The 16,281-nt window shown below is 41.5% G+C and overlaps 1 protein-coding gene across 2 annotated transcripts in view; it reads right to left on the reverse strand.

Annotated features, from left to right (window-relative positions):
- The window catches only part of PHYHIPL (phytanoyl-CoA 2-hydroxylase interacting protein like), a 74,357-nt gene that overhangs the window by 21,674 nt on the left and 36,402 nt on the right, over nt 1–16,281 (reverse strand). The window contains exon 1 of one of the 2 annotated variants that reach the window (XM_075257559.1): nt 9,044–9,264. The exons of the other annotated variant lie outside the window; for it this stretch is intronic. The gene's annotated coding sequence lies outside the window, so the exon portion shown is untranslated. Of the gene's footprint in view, nt 1–9,043; nt 9,265–16,281 lie in introns of those variants that run through there. 2 annotated transcript variants of the gene reach the window in all.

A 16,281-nucleotide genomic window follows, 5' to 3' on the forward strand; every position in this document is an offset into this window, starting at 1 on the left:
AAAAGGCAATTTACTAGGCCTTTACAAAATCAACAAGTGCCCATTTTGTATGGCGCCTGCTTATTTTTACACATACAAAAAATAGTTCAAAAACTCAACTAAAATCTGCCTGGTACAAATGAAGACTTTTCATGCTTGAAGAATATTTTCTATGGGGAGAGTAGATGGAGGTACTGAATTCTAAGCAATGTTCAAGACAATGACACAAGCAGACAATTGTAAAAAGACAGAGGAGGCCAAAGGATGATTTTCACATACAGATGGGTGTGCAAGCCAAGCTACAGTACAGTGGGCAATGTTCGATATTACTAGCCATTGGCGAGGACAAAAGAAGCATTAAGGAGAAAAAAGTAGACATCTAGCCATACACTTAAGATGCCCATTGGCCTAATGCTCCTGAACCAACCCTTTAGGCTAACGTACATAAGAACAGCAGACACCTCCGGTAGTGGCTTATTTATCCAAGGCAGGGGGCCTAGCTGGAGAAGGCAGGGGGCCTAGCTGGAGAAGGCAGGGGGCCTAGCTGGAGAAGGCAGGGGGCCTAGCTGGAGAAGGCAGGGGGCGTAGCTGGAGAAGGCAGAGGGCGTAGCTAGAGAAGGCAGAGGGCGTAGCTAGAGAAGGCAGGGGGCGTAGCTAGAGAAGGCAGGGGGCGTAGCTGGAGAAGGCAGAGGGCGTAGCTAGAGAAGACAAGGGGTGTAGCTGTAGAAGGCAGGGGGCGTAGCTGGAGAAGGCAAGGGGCATAGCTGAAGAAGGCAAGCGAAGCATGCGGTTAGCAGGGAAAAGGGTCAGAAGGGAACACGGGAGGCACCAAAAAGCCATTTTTTATGTACTTAGATATATAGTAAGGGTAGTGAGCTGAGCATTATCCACAGATGAAGGAAATCCTAGCTAAATACAGATATAGTGTACGTATTACTTAACCACTCATGGCTCCTTATGTCAGCAGACAATTATTAGAACCCTGTCCTTAGGTTCCATGTGCGTCCCCGTGGTCAGATTCCTATTAACATATCATTCATGACATATCAAAAGGATTTGTGGGAAAATGTAATTCTTGGGGGAAGTCCCTACAGTTACAATGAGGACTAAAATAAAAATTACCCCAACAATGGGAAATCCCAATTCCACATAAGCAATGCAAGCCAGTATACCATTATGTTTTCTGCTGTGGAATATGTTTACAGTTATCAGGAATGTCTCCATGTATACAATGGATAAAACAGTCCTCTGCATCAAACTGAATTCATCACGCACAATTTCTCCGACCAGTCGAGCATAAAATTAAATTCATGCAAATTTTCCTACAAAAACCTCAAGATTTTTTTTTTTTTTTTTTAGCAACAACGTGGATTGCTCCAGGAGTATTAGGACACATGGGAGCCCTAACCAAACACTGTAACATCTCCGCCTGTAGAAGGTTCTGACTCATAGGGAAATATTGCCGGAGGAATCAAAAACTAGAAAGAAGAAGCAAAACAGAAACAAATATAGAGCTCATCCTTTCTAATTGAGATGCAGCAACTTCCTTCACATCATAAAGTGCTTGCAAAAAGGCCATAAAAACTATAATGGAAAAAAAACTTTGCAGATCTATTTGTGTACTGAGTGAGAGCCTAGAGAAAGCCAAGGGGGAGCTTTTCTTAAAAATACTTCTTAGTATAGCTTCGGAGATCATTTAAGAAAAAAACAAAATATATATATTATATAGAGTTTAATGAACTGGTTAGTAATAAGCTGGTATTGTGAGACCACACATAGGATATTGTGTACCATTTTGGACCCCATATATAGGAAGAACAATGGCGTAACAGTTGTAGTGTCCCCAAACAGATCACTAAATACCGATGCATAGTTTACTGGGCATTTGCACTGTAGCATGTTTTTGCATACTGTAGCTGACTTGAGATAAATAGATAGTACAACCCTAGACTTAGATTATTCCAGTTTGGAGGAGGGACAAGTGCCGTTCCTTAGCTCCCTGGCTAGGGAGTGGAGGTAGATGTTAGAGTAATTGGTTAGACGTACTTGGCTTGTCTGCCCAAATCTGGATAATGTCTATATCCCAGTAAGGAGATGGGCTAAAGCTCTGCTCATTTTTTTGGGACAGCTGTGTGTGACAAAGACCATAAAGGGAATTTATAGACAGACTTCATAGCTATAAACTGGCCAAAGTATCTCAAGCCAGACTGCAAACTTTTAGGAAACTGCACCCTCTGCAGCTTGGGCAGTTGTAGCTATTTTGTGGAGAAGAGACCACACTGTTGGATCATTGTATCACTGACTCTCAAGTCCTCGATCCTGCATTAGAAATTTGAGAGAGGGTGTTGAGCCAGGAATGTATTCTCCATGTTTTGGAAATGTCAACTGGCTGAGATGGGTAATAGCCATGGCTTCTAATTGGTTACGGCGGCATTACCCATGTGTCAAGATGGAACCAGCAGGGACAGATTAAGCTTTTTGGATTCTGTCCGGGGGAGTCCGTATGGGGTTTGTATTCCGGTCAGGGGGTCTCCATGCAGATTCTTCCCGGACGGAATACAAAAGCAGATGTGAACAAGGGGTAAGGAGGATGTAATAGGTATCAAAATGGGAGTTGCTTATTTTATTTTTTTTATTCATTCTGCCCCTTAGGAAACGACTCTAAGGCTCCGTTCTCACGGAGTAACGCGCCGCTCATTTAGACACATATACATGTGTCAGAGCACGGCGCTTCAAAACAGATCCCATTGATTTCAATGTGTAGCGCGCATAAGCCGGCACCCATTGAAATCAATGGGATCTGTTTTGAAGCGCCACGCTCTGACACGTGTATACGTCTCTAAGTGAGCGGCACGTTACTCCGTGAGAACGGAGCCTAAGACCATAGATTTCATAGTTATAAGGATTTGTATCCTAGACCTGAGAAAACAGACAGCTTTTATTGTACAGTATGGCTAGTGTTTTTTCGTAGATCACCAAGGATATGCTAAAATAACATAAAATGTCTTTGTTCTCCATTTTCATACATTTGTTCCTATTAGTTAAGCATTTTCCATGCTTTGCTGCTTTATTATTGTGCATAGACTCCTAACTCTCTTTTAGACGGTGCGGTGAAGCGGAGCAGGGAATTTTTCCCAATAACACCTCCTTTGTAGAATTAAATTAGCCGGCTGTTGTCAGAAGATTCCAGCGGTATGCAAATGAGCTGCCGGGTCTCATGCCGAAGGATCTTGATTATTTTGCTTTTGTTGATTGCTGAAGAGTACAGACAAGTGGTAACCTAACCAAAGTGTGATACCGAAATTCTGCTCCCCACATATAGGTCTCATTCAGAGTCATTTAGAAGAGTAGAAAATTACTCTCTCTGTGACAGTCGTTCCTAGATAATCAAGGAACTTTTCTAGACTTTTACAAGTAAATACACTTGTATCCTATAATCAGCAAATCTGTTGAAAGCTGTGATACAATGTAACACTTGGCAGGAGTTCTTAGCCCAGTGAGAAAATCCTGGAAATGTGAGATTTTGAGGACTTGGAAATCTTTTACTGTTCTCTCATTATTTTCTTCTTCAAAAAGTCACAAAAATACTCATCAATATCGCAGCCAAGAACTTCCAAACTGAAATAACAGAAAAAGTATGTACCCCCCATAGCTTGCCGCAACTGAAGGTAAGTATTGGATACTAGAGATGAGCGAGTACTAATCGAAACGGCCGTTTTGAACAGCACACACCCATAGGAATGAATGGAAGCGGCTGCATCCATTCATTTCTTTGGTTGCGTGCTATTCGAAACGGGAGTTTCGAATAGTACTCGCTCATCTCTAGTGGGTACATGATATGGTTGAGTCAGTATGTGTAGATAGAAGACAGAATCTACTGATCTGTATGTATTGCTAATCTGTAAGAAGCTACACACTCAAGAAGCTCTGATACAGGTGGTGTAAACCTGACTAACAGTCAATGAGGAAGATTTACAGATCAGGTTTAACATTCAGACTCTTCAAGGGTTTTCTGGGGCATCTATGGAGGCCTGACACCTGGGATCCCTTCAGATCAGCTGTACTCCCTGGATAAAGCTTCTGCTTCACAGTCCATGTGCCGTCATGTTTGTTGGTCACATGGTCGGATCATAGTTCAACCCATTCAAATGAATAGGCCGAGTTGTGATACCAAGCACACCTGCTATACAAGTGTATATTACTTGGCAAGTACTGAAGAAGCTTACCCAAATGATAAGGATGGGTCATCAATTATTTAGTCTGGGCAACCACTTTAGGCTGGAGCCCCATGGGAAGGAAACGGCGTGGGAAAAATTGTGGCGTTTTACAGTCAGGGTAAAGCGGATGGGATTCTAGCGAATCCCATGCCCACTTTGCGGTAAAAACCACGGTGCACACACTGGTGCGGTTTTGGAAATCGCAGCATGTCAATTATATCTACGGAAACGCCAATGGTTTGCCCATAGGTATAATTGTAACAGAAAGATTGAAGAGGTTTTCCTGGACGATCCTTCGGCATATGGAAAACAATGCGTATTAGTTTATAGCTACATTCCTAGCAACCAGCCTGTCTAGATCTATAGGTCAAGGCTGGAACAGCTTTTTTACCAAGCATTTCTAACATAAATAACCGATAATATACTGAAGTCCTCGATTTCTTTATATTCTCTATATTTACTAACAGTTAATCTTCTTCTTTGTATAGTAGATCACCTGTAGTATCCTATAGACGATCGCTTTATATGCTCAGCCTCAGTCTGGCCATTGGAATGTATGGAATCTAATTGTCGGATAGAAGGTGCTATAGAAGTCATCTGACATAAATATAGAGATTGCTAATTCCTAATTTGTTAAAACACGTAGATCTTAAGTGTAACTTCATTATTTATTTATTTTGTCTGGGAGGAGGATTTAATCCGCTTGGTGCCAGTCAACAGTGCTTAATCCTGAAACATCCAACTGTTATTTCGTTTCGGTAATCCTGAAATCTTTGCAGCTCTGATTATTGAGACCTGGATTATGCAATTTATACACAATACTGTATTTATGCGGCGTATAGAAGAGACCGGCCGTGCTTGTCAGAGGCGCACAAAGGTATTATATCAATTTATAAAAGGCATAAAATTCCATAATTACCTCTATAATCAGCTATACCATCTATACACACTTCTGAATCTGTTTTACTACAATGTAGCAGTTCCGAATGTCATTGAATAGATTAGATTATACTCATATGCTATATCCCCATTTCAAGTATGATCAATGATGGCAGACATATCTCAGATGGACTTTTACACCTCTTTACAAGCTGCAGGTAATAGTGGCCACTACTATCCTATAGATCTACTACTAGAAGTGTAAAGTTAGAGCCCACGCTATGTTGCCGATATGGAAGGCAGGAAGGGCTGTGTTGTCAGCTTGGATTAATAAATTTGTCATCTTCCGCAGGTCACACCCGTCTGTTGTTCTTGGATTCCTGAAGTAAGAAACAGGTCTCTTGTGTTGACTATGGAACGTGCATATAAACACACTGGTATAGCTACCATAGAAACTGAATATGGCATTGCTGTGGAGTCGGGTGTGGGTGGACAGGCAAAGCTGACACTGGAGGCAGCAAACCAGTAAAAGTGGGCGGCTCCTGTGTGATCACCCTGTTTGTGTAGAATAATAACACAAACACTTATTGTAATATACCTATTAGTCATAGTCTACCTTATAAACAGCGCAATGGTGCAATAGAGCAAGAACGGAGATGCATTTGCAGTAAGCGAACTCTTGATGTAAGGTTATGAGGGCTAAATGACCTTAGAGATCATTAAAGCCCCTTTTATTTAGGTAACATTACCGGTCCTGGCTCAGAGACCCCCTATGGATGGCACCTGACACAAAACTATGGCCTGTCTGAAAATGCTTTTAAGCCGGGGCCACAAGGGACAGAAACGCTGCAATTTGGCCACGGCGAATTCTTGCAAATCCCATGCCTACTTTGCGGTAAAAACCACAATGCAGACATGCCACGATTTCCAAAACCAGTGTGGTTTTGGAAATCACAGCATGTGAATTATACTGACAGCAATGCCGGCGGTTTCCCCATAGGTATAGGTTTCTGGGAACTTTCTGTCTAAAGCGCTGCGGTAAAAACCATGATGCGTCCTCCATGGTGTTGGAAATCTTGTAGAACCTTGCCACCCCACAATTTAAAAAATACAACAGTCCTCTTACAGATAGGTTTCTATTGTCGGATGGCTGTAAATATGTCATGAAGGCAAGTTAGTTGGGCTTGTTTTACTTGTATTCAGCGTTGCAGTATTCTTGTATGGCTGTGTATCTGCAAATAATTTCTGCCTTTTTACAACATTAGGTTCCATTCACACCAGCGTTTGCACTCTGTTCGGAGAACTCCATCCCTGAATCCGCATTTTTCAGGAGGAAACCCGGCAGACCCAATTATAGTGTAGTCTACGGTGTCCATGGGTTTCTGTGGGTAACTGATTTTTAAGTGGATTCATTTTCTACTTTTCGGGTTCCCATGTGGACCCATAGAACGGAAACCCAAACACTAGTGTGAACCCAGCGTAAGATGTGTGCAGCAGCTTATATCGTACTCCAAGGGTGTATTCAGGATTGAGATGGGGCTTCACAGGAGAAGAATGCTCTCCTAAGTTTCTCTACACCATATGATTCCCTCTCAGTGGACCCCACAAGCATAATGTCCCATTATAAGCCCCATATAGAACAATTCCGCAAGCTCATACAGCGTATGTAGACTGGAAGGGAGTATATTTATTTCATGTTTAGGACCCCCCCCCCCCAATATAGTCAATAGTGACAGAAACGCTCATTGGTTACCGGTGGGATTCGCTATCCAATGAGTCTCCGCTTTCTTTACAAGGGTTTGTAAGAGAATTTTCTGAAATATCAGATCCAATGTTATTTTAGATCCATTTTAAGGAAACCACTTTCAAGTGTAAAACCCTGATAGACTAAAAAGATAAAGCTTTTGTTTGTGCCATTTATAACTCGACCTGGAACTCTATGGGCTGATATGCAGCAGTCATGGTGTATTACTGAAGTACTAGGCTACAAATTCTTTTATACACCGGCTGTCAAGTAAAATATTTAATACTCCATTTAGCTCAAATAAAACCTCGACACCTGACAAAAGGAACGCACAGAATTCAATGAATTTCCCCTAGAATGTAGCGCCTGGTCTACAAGGTATTTGGTAAAATATGTCATTTACGGTTTTCTATGCCACAGTAAGTTTAGGAGGAAAACCGTGGAGTAGCTTATAAATTATAGTGACCCTCTGGTTCACAATAAAAATTGTTTTACAATAAATGCCTAGATAAAATACCTGGTGCGTTCCCTTGTATTCGTTTTCGGTGTTTCCTCCAGTTCTCTATTCATCGCTGTACAACGACCACTGTTCTAGGCACATTGGGGGAGTTTTTAATACTGGCCTTTAGATTTTCCCGCACTTGCAGTGGATGTGCCCGATTTATGAGGAGGTGGACACCTAATAAATGAGGAGTATCCTCTGCAAATACGTCATATGAAAAAAGAAAAGAAAAAAGATTCAAAGAAATACTCGGCCCACTTGCGGTCTATAGCCTGCGCAATGTCTTTCTGCACTATAAATATTCTTTCTTGGACTTCCTCGGATCGGAGTGATACAATAAATCCTCAATAAAAGATGAATCCAGCAAAGTCGAAGTGGAAAGTAGAAATCTCCTTCTTTATTGCTCACGTCTTCTTATAAAAGCAGTAGTACATACATGTCATAGGAATGATGCGTCAGACTGACGCGTTTCGGATAACATCCTTCTTCAAAGGGCCAAGCAGTGCTCATCTCTATGGGGGTACTGTGTTGTAAACCAGTACTACAGGGGAAGGGAACTCCCTCCCTTGCTCAGAAGCCCACCATTGAAAAATCACCTTCTCCCATGTGGACTTGTTTGAGCCTAGCAGGCAGGCTAAGCCAGTGTAATGTACAGTTTTGGTCATTGCTCCTGAGATTAAAACCCACACTTATCTCTGAATTTGTATGCATTGAAAAAACAAAGGCACTGATCAGTGGTGATCTACCTCTTATCAGCAGCTGAGAGCACTTTGCAGTGCTCCATTATACATCAGTCACAGTGAAGAGAAACAAAAACTGATGTCACCAGCCTGGCCACTGCAGCAAGATAGCAGAGGTGGTCTGAAACCTGGGCAACAAGCTCTAAACACCGGTGACACGTTCAGTTGTCTCTGACAAACAAAGCAAGATAGATAAAGCAATGCATTGAGTAAAACATTTCCGTTGACTTACGCTACCTCTTTAAATAGAATAATCAATATTGGAAAATCCCTTTAATTTACGCTTATAGGAAGACATTTATTAAATAAAACTTATACAATAAGACTTAGATACAGGGGGGCAAAACAGTGGCTCAGTGGTTAGCTCTGCAGCGCTGGAGTCCTGGGTTTGAATCCCGCCAGGAACAACATCTGCAAGGAGTCTATGTTCTCCCCGTGTTTGTTTGGATTTCCTCCCATTCTACAAAGACATGGATAGGAAAATAAAATGTACATTGTGATCCCTATATGGGGCTCAGAATCTACATAAAAAAAAGACTTAGATACAGATCCTTCATAACTTTACAGGAATCAGATTATGTAAGTAACTGCCAGATGTCCAGATAAAATCCAGATAAAAAGTAACACAAGACAAAATGCTTTTCAGTATAGTGTCTAGTTCAATAAATGACTGTAATTGAATCTTCTCTTATCAATGCATTTCCAGACTTTAGAAATTTTCTTTCTTAAATGCCTTATTTTATAAAATAGAGTAATTATTTCATATCCAAAAAAAACACCTTGGAAATGTTGGGAATTGCCATTATGCAGCAGTTGAAGCTTGCTGACCTCTCCTTTATATCATGTTTAGTACTTTGGTATTGCAGTACTTAGCTACATATGGCATTACACCCTACTAAGACCAGCACATATATATTCCTTGTTGTAATGTAGAAGCCCACATAGAGTAATTGGCACTGCCATATTAACAAGGGTCACCTACCTTCTGTGCTCAGGGTATCCACCACAGTTCAGCTGAGATGAAGATGTTGCCTATGAAGTCAGCAGTCATCACTTTACCCAATAGTCCGCTCCAGTGTACACATACCGCACTGAGAATACTGGCTTGTGACACAGACTTGCTGTGACCTGTATCAGAGAGCAGATCACGCCTGAACTTCTATAAATCTAGATTTATCTTCCTCGCTAATCCTCAGTGCTGCCTGTACCGTGACTTTCCTGTTTGTTTGGCATATTGTATAATAATGAGCGGCTTGATTTTACATAATATAATAGAGGTCACCAGTATACTAAGTAGTGATGACTCAAGTTTAGTATGGCTGTAAAGGGATTTTCTATAAATATTCTTAGAATAAAAAAAGTTAGTTGCAAAACATAGTGAATTACCTGGATTTCTGCATTGATTACTAATAAAATGTGATCTGATGGTCTAATTGTCTAAACACACAAATGTTTGTATATCCTTAGCCACGGTGAGTGAGTTAAGTAAGTGAACCTCTATGTTAAGGACTCTGTTGGGCAGACAGAGGAAGCTGGCGACCATGACCAGGGGGCGCTACGGGGGGGGGGGAGAGAGAAATTACAGCCAGGTGATGCTACAAATATGACTAGAAATCCATTTTGTTTACTTTGCAACTGGAGATATAGAGACAATATAGCGATTTAATAGACAACCAAGCTAATAAAAGATAAAGATCAACATAATTTCTTTAACTAATGCGTCAGGCGCCATTTCCTCTGGGGGAATCGAGAAGAGCAGGTATAATTTTCTGAATCTTGGATGTCTAAATGGCTGTAATCTTTATTTTACTGCAGAAAAGATACTTAGCATTTTATATAGCTGGTAATTGTGGCAATAAAAACTAAGGATCACACAAATCTTATAGATCCTTTCTGCCCACAACAGGAAACAGCCATAAGTACAGATGGAGTATACAGCTTCAGTTAGTGCCCACCAAAGTCTACTGATACATGTCACAATGAATCCAATAGAACAAAATATTCTGATAAATCTAAATTGATAATATATACAGGTCTATGAGTTATGACCACTTAACTTCTATTAGGCCAGCGATGGCGAACCTATGGCAGGCGTGCCAGAGAGGACATGCAGAGTCCTCTATTCTGGCATGCATGCGGTTGCCCAGATCGCTCAGTAACAGGGATTCCCCGCGCTGCTTTCAGCTAGATGCACATCCAGTTGAAAGATGTCAGTGTAGGCCGCGCGGTACACATGGCGTACATTGACTATATAGAGTGTGACCTCTGCACCAGCACTGACGTGATGACGTAAGTCATCAGCGCCCGCAGTGAATAGGAGAGAGAGGACGCCCGGCGGCCCTTCAGGTAAGTATATTTGTGTATGTGTACTGTCTGGGGAGGGGGCTACTGTGGACCATTTCGTGCTGTTTGGGGAGGGGGAACTACTGTGGAATATTTCATGCTGTGCGGGGAGGGGGCTACTGTGGACCACTTCATGCTGTGTGGGAAGGGGGCTACTGTGGAATATTTCATGCTGTGTGGGGAAGGGGCTACTGTGGACCATTTTGTGCTGTTTGGGAAGGGGGAACTATTGTGGACCATTTCATGCTGTGTGGGGAGGGGCCTACTATGGACCATTTCATGCTACTGTGGAGTATACAGGTATAATCCTTTGGGTGGGGGCCACTGCGAGACAGATTGTACTGTGTGGGGGCCACTGCAGGGCAGATTGTACTGTCTGTGGGGGCCACTGCGGGGCAGATTCTAGTGTGTGTGTGGGCCACTGCGGGGCAGATTGTAGTGTGTGTGGGGGCCACTGCGGGGCAGATTGTACTGTCTGTGGGGGCCACTGCGGGGCAGATTGTAGTGTGTGTGGGGGCCACTGTGGGGCAGATTGTAGTGTGTGTGGGGGCCACTGCGGGGCAGATTGTAGTGTGTGTGTGGGCCACTGCAGGGCAGATTGTACTGTCTGTGGGGGCCACTGCAGGGCAGATTGTAGTGTGTGGGGGCCACTGTGGGGCAGATTTTACTGTGTACAGACCTTTTAGTACAAGCTCTGTAAAGCCCCATTCACACGACTGTAGTTTGTGGGTCCGCAATTGTGGATCCAAAGAGTTTTAAGGTTAAATTGCCGTGTTGGCACTCTGCAATAATTTATTGGGTTTTGGGTTACAGTTTGGGCACTCGGTCTCAAAAAGGTTCACCATTACTGTATTAGGCCAACATTAGTAAATGGATTATACCATGAACTCTGATCAACAGGGGTGTGACTGCTGGGACCCCCACTGGTCACAAAAACAGTGCAGTATTAAGCCCCCTCTAATGCTAGGTTCATAGTTGCCTTAGGGTTTGCGTTCTTCAGGGGACCCAAAAAACAGAAACCCAATCTGCTTAAAAAGCTATTATCCACAGAAACCTGCAGTCCACTGGACAAGCAGGACTTTTCTCTCTACGTTTTTCAAATGAACCCAAACGGTCACACAATGCTAGTGTGCCCGTAGCCTTAGCAGTTTAGTGAAGGAATCTCATATGGATTTTTATAGACTAATCACTTATGTTCTATACACTCAAATTTAGAAAACGATACAAAACTTTGTACAATATGGTGACCTGCAATACCCTTGACAGGTCACAAATCATACCACAACTACCAGGTGACCACACACATACTGTATAGCATATCCCTTTGTGACATAATATCATGAAATCATGTTGTCTTGAAAATCTGGTCAACACATTTCTGGACACACTCCCTTCCTTACTTTTCAACTAGATAATACTTTGCACTCATGAGCTTTTACCACAAGACATAAACACTCTGATTTTTTTAGGTCAAGTGGATAAATAGCTGAGCCGTTATTATATCCAATTCTGCTATAATACATGACCTTGTTAATGATATTTAGAGGTTACTTATAGAAACTCACATAACCTAGAATAAAATAACATATTGGGGGGAATTATGGCAGATCAATGGTGCGCAATCCCTTTTTTTTCACCAATTCCCTATTTTTGAACCCTGTCAGACACTTTTTATAATACTATTGTATTGCAACAGAATTCTGTTGTATACATTGCCTATAATTGGTGCATTGTGCCACATCTAGTCTAGTATATATGTATGAGTATGTGTGTGTGTGTGTGTGTGTGTGTGTATGTGTATATATATATATATATATATATATATATATATATTGTTTTTTCCATGATTTTCAACACGTTTTGATCAATTATACTCCGCCACTTTATAAATGTATCCAAATATGATTGTTTATTAGGCGTAAAGTGTAACATTTTGTATATTTTAGTATTAAGGGAGCCTGCATGTCTGATGTTCATCTACATGCCCAAACAGGAAACGGCTAAGAATCTGAGAATGGGATGTAATATTAAGAAGGAATGTGACAATTAGGTTTCTACTTGTCATATGGGAATAAATGGTCTGGTGAACTATGCCAACATTAAAAAGTATCCTGATAAGTACTCTTTGCTATGTTAAGGGTAAGGTCACATGTTGGGTCAATTGGTGGATATCCCCATGGACATTTCACAGCATTCCCACGGAGGGCAAAAACACTGCTGAAAAATCAGATGATTTTTGCTGAGATTCCTGGGCAGCTGGTCTTCACTTTGAAAACTGTGGGTGAACCTGCAGTATTGCCATTTTTTCTGCAAAAATTTCTACTAAAATCCCCACAATGTTTCAGACTTCCAACTAATCTGGAATACTCCAACTGGTCTGGAATTCTCATTTACTCCAGAATCATCAGATATTCTACAGGGACTATCCAAGGAAGCTCATGCAAAAAAACCATACAATTTGCATTGGGAATGGAATCCTCCGAGCAGCTGTGAATGGGTTGGGATGCCTTCCCAGACCTTTGTGCCCATTTTGGTTTAGGAACTCCACTAGTATTGCCCTAACATGAGGAAGTGATTTGTGTTGGGACTCCAAGACCATGACACATAAATACAACTGGTTTTAAGATTATGTTTTCTTTAGCAGAACTACCTTATTGAATTTTCCATCCCTATTGTTTAGATAGAGACAAGTGTCCTTCCTGTTCTCCCTGCCGCACGCTAAGTAAATCTTCTCGGCATCATTTCAGCTTTCTTTCCCATATTCACCGTGAGATATCCTTATAACAACAGATCAATCAATAGATGCCGTAAGTCAAAGAATGTTCAGAGAGAATGGGATATTATAAAGGGATCAAGCGCAACGCACAAGTGGAAACCTGGAGCAACAGACAACTCAATCTAAACATCAGGACGCTGGAGTATTCGGAGAGATTACTACAAGATGATCCTCTCGTAAATCTGACTTTATTGAGGTGGGGTGGTAAAGCATTCAAGAAAACTTCAGATAGCAAAAGTCAAGGAGACTTGTCCTAACAAAGTCACATCACAGACTACAAACTGGTTCTGCCCATCTACCTTATGAATCTCAATGCATATAATAAGGGAATATATGACAGCCATTAAGGACATGCACTCCTTTCTGTTCAGGATGTGAGAATACTCAGTTCTATATTGTTCTCATCTTTATGGAATTCTCAGATAAGTATTTGCCCCCGGTCACATAGCTGAGGTGATCATTCGATTTTCTTTGCTATGGTTCATTTCACCCAGGTTTTTCATCATCATTGGTGTCGTGCCAAGATAACCCACATTATTAAGAAACATACCACCATCTGTACTCCACCCTGTCCTGTCTCTGCTTGTTCGGTCGTCGTGTTGATCTTGACAGTATCTGTTGTGTGTAAGTTATAAACAACCCTAAAATGTTAAAATCATAGCTCTGATGTCAACATAGCAATTCTGTCCTACAAGCATCAACATTGTCCTAGAGGATGTGCCATACAATGGATTAGATGTCTTCAGGTGTCTTAGGGCAGGGACAGATATACAGGTTAGATTTGTCAACTAGGCAAATCCACTAGACCTGGAGCAAATTTCCCCTGCCCATTTCACCGCAGGCCTTTATCGACAGTCACATAAACTCAATTCACTCCTTCACTGTTAGGGTAAGTTCACACAGGGATATTTGGACCGGAACCTGAGGAAGAGGCAGTGCACCGGTATCCAGTCGTGCACTCCGTTCCGGATTAGGCCCAAATGAATGGAACAAACCGGCTCCTGGAAAAGAGAACTGACCGGTTCCCATTGATTTCAATGGGAGCCATCTTTTTGTTCAGCATTTTGAGGCGACTACGAAAACGTAGCTGTGGGTCCAACCACTGGGACGTGAACTGTATAGAATCAGGGGAACTTGAGGGGGTGCAAAGGTTGAGGTTGAATCTAGGTCCAGGTCCAGGCCATATCCTGATTTTCTGTTGCCCAACTTCAAGGCCTTCACAGAGATCCATGAACATCACCTTCAGATGTATGAAGCCATAAAAATGAATGGATCTGAGTCCTCTCCATTAAGAAACAGATAGCACATGAACAAAGACATTCAACGGTGAGCAGGTAGCCTTAGTAGTTTGCAAATGCAGTCATTCACTATTTAGCCTGAGAAGCGTACACAAAGTGTGCAGACACATATATGCTCACAATCAGAAACATATGATCTCCCAAATACACCTGTCCATAGCTGGTACATGGTATTACAGCTCAGCCCCATTGGATTCAATGAACTGCAATACCAGACACCACCTATAGATAGGTGTGGCACTGTGTTCATGCTTCTAAATCTCACAACTAATTTTGCACATCCACTTTAGTACATGTCTGCTAATGTAATACATCCATATACTGTACTGTATATACTGTGCCAAAACATAGATGACTATTACATATTCAGTGATAAATCCACAGCCGGATAGATACAGATAATTCCCTCTGTCCCAACATTGCTCTTGTATGTGGAGTCTGCTAGTTAATAGCATATATGACTGCAGGCGCTTCTCCATCCTGTACACATTCCCATTAGATAAGTGCCATCCTTCTCCATTTGGCTATGACCTGTTCTGGTCAATGACAGTGTTAGCATTATCCATTATCATCTCATTCAATATGAAAGAGTCATTTCTAGGTCTCCAAACACCACATAATTGTATTATAGAAGGTGCACGATAAAGACAAATAATCTGATTTTGGATTTTTTTTTTTCTCAGCAGCACCACCCGTGTCTATGGGTTGTTGCTGGTATTGCAACCTATGGACATGTGCACCAGTGTTTCAGCAGTGGCTAAGTGTCTATACACTCTGGGAAGTTTAGGATGGTCACTGGAGCCTTGTTAAAAACGTCTTCAGATAGTGAAAAGCGGGAATACTCCCTTGGGAGGCTTCTATAAATGTTACTGTACTAATATGCTCCAGTAATGCAGAATAATGTATGCAGCGCGAAGAGTGAGCTGACAAATAGCAGAGAAGTGCCTGTGACAACAAAGGGGCGAGATGAAATCTCAGAGCGGTTACCAGCTTTAGACGCCATCAATTATTAACACTCATTAAAAACGCAGAAGCGAGAACACAGAGCAGATATAGGAAATGTATCCATGTTAAGTATGTGACCCCTGATAATAGTCAGACCAGTGCTAATAACAATATGCTGACTAATCTAAACAATATGAATATATATATATATATATATATATATATATATATATATATATATATATATATATATATATACTAGCTGGTACCCGCGACTTCGTCTGCGGTGATTGTAGCAGTGGGTATATACAGGGGCGGGTAAGGTTTTTGTACTGTGTATAAGGTATGGGATATGAAATGTAACTTTGTATCTTGTTGTTTCTGTAATTCAGAGAATACGTGAGATTTTTGTGTTGCAGTTACTTTGTATTTGAGCTGCTATATATACGGTGTTGTGAGAAACTTTACATAGTGACTTTGGGACAGAAGTATTTGAAGTTAACCCTTCTCCGCTGATGGCATTTTTTGATTTTCGTTTTTGACTCCCCTCCTTCTAAACCCCATAACTTTTTTATTTCTCCGCTCCCAGAGTCATATGAGGTCTTAATTTTTCCTGAGACAAATTTTTCTTCCTGATGCCACCATTGTTTATTCTGTATAATGTACTGGGAAGCAGGGAAAAAATTCAGAATGGGGTGGATTTGAAGAAAAAATGCATTTCTGCGACTTTCTTACGGGCTTTGGTTTTACGGCGTTCACTGTGCAACCAAAATGACATGTCCCCTGTATTCTGTGTTTCGTTACGATTCCGGGGATACCAAATTTATATGGTTTTATTTACATTTAGACCCGTTAAAA

Source organism: Leptodactylus fuscus, chromosome 10, assembly GCF_031893055.1.
Source record: "Leptodactylus fuscus isolate aLepFus1 chromosome 10, aLepFus1.hap2, whole genome shotgun sequence".
NCBI classification, from domain to species: Eukaryota; Metazoa; Chordata; class Amphibia; order Anura; family Leptodactylidae; genus Leptodactylus; species Leptodactylus fuscus.